The sequence below is a fragment of the Bubalus kerabau genome, chromosome 8 (assembly GCF_029407905.1).
Source record: "Bubalus kerabau isolate K-KA32 ecotype Philippines breed swamp buffalo chromosome 8, PCC_UOA_SB_1v2, whole genome shotgun sequence".
Lineage (NCBI taxonomy): Eukaryota > Metazoa > Chordata > Mammalia > Artiodactyla > Bovidae > Bubalus > Bubalus kerabau.
This window is the reverse complement of record NC_073631.1, coordinates 14,953,406-14,956,287: the sequence shown is the minus strand read 5'-3', so window position 1 is coordinate 14,956,287 and position 2,882 is coordinate 14,953,406. Positions and strand designations below refer to the sequence as shown.

Below are 2,882 nucleotides of genomic sequence, written 5' to 3'. Positions count from 1 at the left end.
AATCCCTGCAGGGGTCAAGGAAAGACATGCCTCAGCTTAAGGACACATTAAGTTCAGTTCTTGCACAATGCTATTCTGCTGAACCCGCAGGTTAGGCCGCTTGGGTATCTCAGTGGATGATCGATCATCATGTTGAAGTACAGTTTTCAAATAATTGAAACAAAGCTCTCTTATCAATACAGAATGAACATGTATTTTGCTTATTTTTTAAAAAGTGAAGAGACTATCAAGTACTGTGAAGGGTTGGAGATTTTACCCTAGTTACAAACTGAAAGGCTGCCTGCCAAGGATTCATGGTTGCCAGCAGAAGACACAAGACGTTTGGGTTAGAGGCAAGAAGAAATGTATTACTCACAGCACAGCAAGCTGTATGAACATAAGCATATTTGGTGCCAGTTTTTCAAACCACAGTTTCTGCACAATGAGATGAAGAAGGCCTGGTGGCACCTGCATGTGGGTGCCTTTCAGGAGAGAAACTCTGAGCTTAGGTAGTGCATGCTACCTGCCTGACTCCCATCCGACTCAGAAGGAGCACCTAACTCTACGTTCCAAGACTCAGCAAACCCGCACATTTCTCTGGACACAAATACTGTGTCCAAGGCTGTTGCTATACAAACATTCTTTAAAAGATAATCCTGTACAAAGGCAGTTAGTACCCCTGCTCATAAAACACACAGAAATGTGAGAAACCCATGGAGAATTCTCTCCTAACATTAGCAAGTAAGATGGTAAAGCTAATTCAAAAACATTTTGAGGAATTATTTATAGGCACCAATATTAGAGTAAGGTTTTAGGTGAGATGCAAAACTTGTTACTTCACAGGAAAAAAATGAACAACAACAACAAAAAAACCCAATATAATTCTGGAAGTTAACTTTTCTATCACATAGAAATCTACAAAACCACATGAATTTTACATTGTCTGAGCTCTAGTCAAATAGGAAAGAGAATGGTAAAATATAGGTGAAAGTGCCAGTTTCATTTTCTTAAAAATAATACTCAGATGTTTTGTGTGTGCGTGTGTGTGTGTGCTTTTTTTAAAATAATATAAATTTATTTATTCTAATTGGAGGCTAAATACTTTACAATATTGTAGTGGTTTTTGCCATACATTGACATGAATCCTCCACAGGTGTTCCCCATCCTGAATCCCCCTCCCACCTCCCTCCCCTTCCCATCCCTCTGGGTCATCCCAGTGCGCCAGCCCCGAGCACCTTGTATCATGCATTGAACCTGGACTGGCGATTCATTTCACATATGATATTTTACATGTTTCAATGCCATTCTCCCAAATCATCCCACCCTTGCCCCCTCCCACAGAGTCCAAAAGACTGTTCTATACATCTGTGTCTCTTTTGCTGTCTCACATACAGGGTTATCGTTACCATCTTTCTAATGATCCACTATACTCTCTTGGCTTTATTTCTAAGTTTTATATGATTATTCATAAGCTGTGAACATGATACACTTGGTCATAATTTTATGTCTTTTGCATGGATACTAAGAATGTCCTTTCTCTACCTTTACTGTTTGTATGGTGAACAGCATCCTTCATAATCTTACCTAAGCTATTTGCTAACACTAAGTTTGCTAAGACTACTATCCATAGTTTTCTTGGTAATGTTCAAGGTATAAGTTCTTAGTAATCTGTGCTGACTTTATTATGTCCTTGATTATTAAAAAAATTCATTTCTTCAGAACAGCTAAATTTCCTTACTATTTTGTTACCTTCTATTTTTATTGTAAAATATAGTTTTTACTTTGATTTATGTATACTCATCCCTGCTCACAGGTAATTGTGCTCCTGTCTCAATCAGATGACCAAATCCTCTTGATAACTTTTATTTTGCTTCCTCAAGATTATTAAAGAATTACTGATCCTAAATTAAAAAAACTAAAAATTTAGGATGTCTTTTTGTGTGTGTGTCAGAATATATGTAACATAAAATTTACCATCTTAATCACTTTTAAGTATACAGTTCAATAGCATCAAGTACAAAAAGTCACTTCACATTATTGTGCAACTATGACCACCATCTGTCACCAGAACATTTTCATCTTCCCCAACTGGAACTCTATACCCACTAAACAATATCTCCCATCCCTTCCTCCTTCCAGTCTTTGGCAACCAACATTCTACTTTCTGTCCTCTGAGTTTAACTACCTTAAGTGGGTTTTCTCCCAAGTGTCTTTTTAGTATTAGCTGTGATGTTTAGGTCTCTGATTCACTTTAAGTTAATCTTTTGTATATGGTGTAAGGTAAGAGTTCAACTTGATTACTTTGCATGTGAATGGTCAATTTTTCTGGCAACATTTGCTGAAAAATTATGGAACACTTTACAGATTTAAATGTCATACTTGTTATGGGGCCATGCTAATCTCTGTATCATTCCAGTTTTAGTTTAGATGCTGCCAAAATGAGCATTAGATGTCTTTCAAAATTAAAATTATCTATGGCATTTCTCAAAGAGCCGCTGGAAAATCACAATGATTTATACATTTATCTTATAAAAAGAGAAATGCCAGAAATATTTTAGGTTACTTTGATATACTTTATATTAATAGTCCTGAACTAACTCATCACCGTATAAGGAATTCATGAGAATTATCAAATGAATAGGTAATTCATATAAAATATTCTGAGACTGTACATTGTGCAGAAAAAATTGACAGAGTCAGGATGTTTGTTAATGCCTTCATTGTCCACAATGGAATCTAATCCTAAAATATTATATATTAAAATTTTTTAATCTATTGTACTCTAATGGAAAAGTTTACTGTTTCAATTTTGATAGAGTTTGTCACTGTAATAAATCAATCTCATAAATTTAATCATACTCAGAAGTAGGCAGTTCTGCTTCCTCAGGGGTTATAATAAAAAA

General features: G+C 35.5%; 1 non-coding gene across 1 annotated transcript; it reads right to left on the bottom strand.

Moving 5' to 3' along the window:
* Positions 1 to 2,321: 2,321 nt before the first annotated feature.
* On the bottom strand, positions 2,322 to 2,425 carry LOC129659783 (U6 spliceosomal RNA). The gene has a single exon (XR_008718251.1). It is a non-coding gene; the product is annotated as a U6 spliceosomal RNA (small nuclear RNA).
* Positions 2,426 to 2,882: the final 457 nt, after the last annotated feature.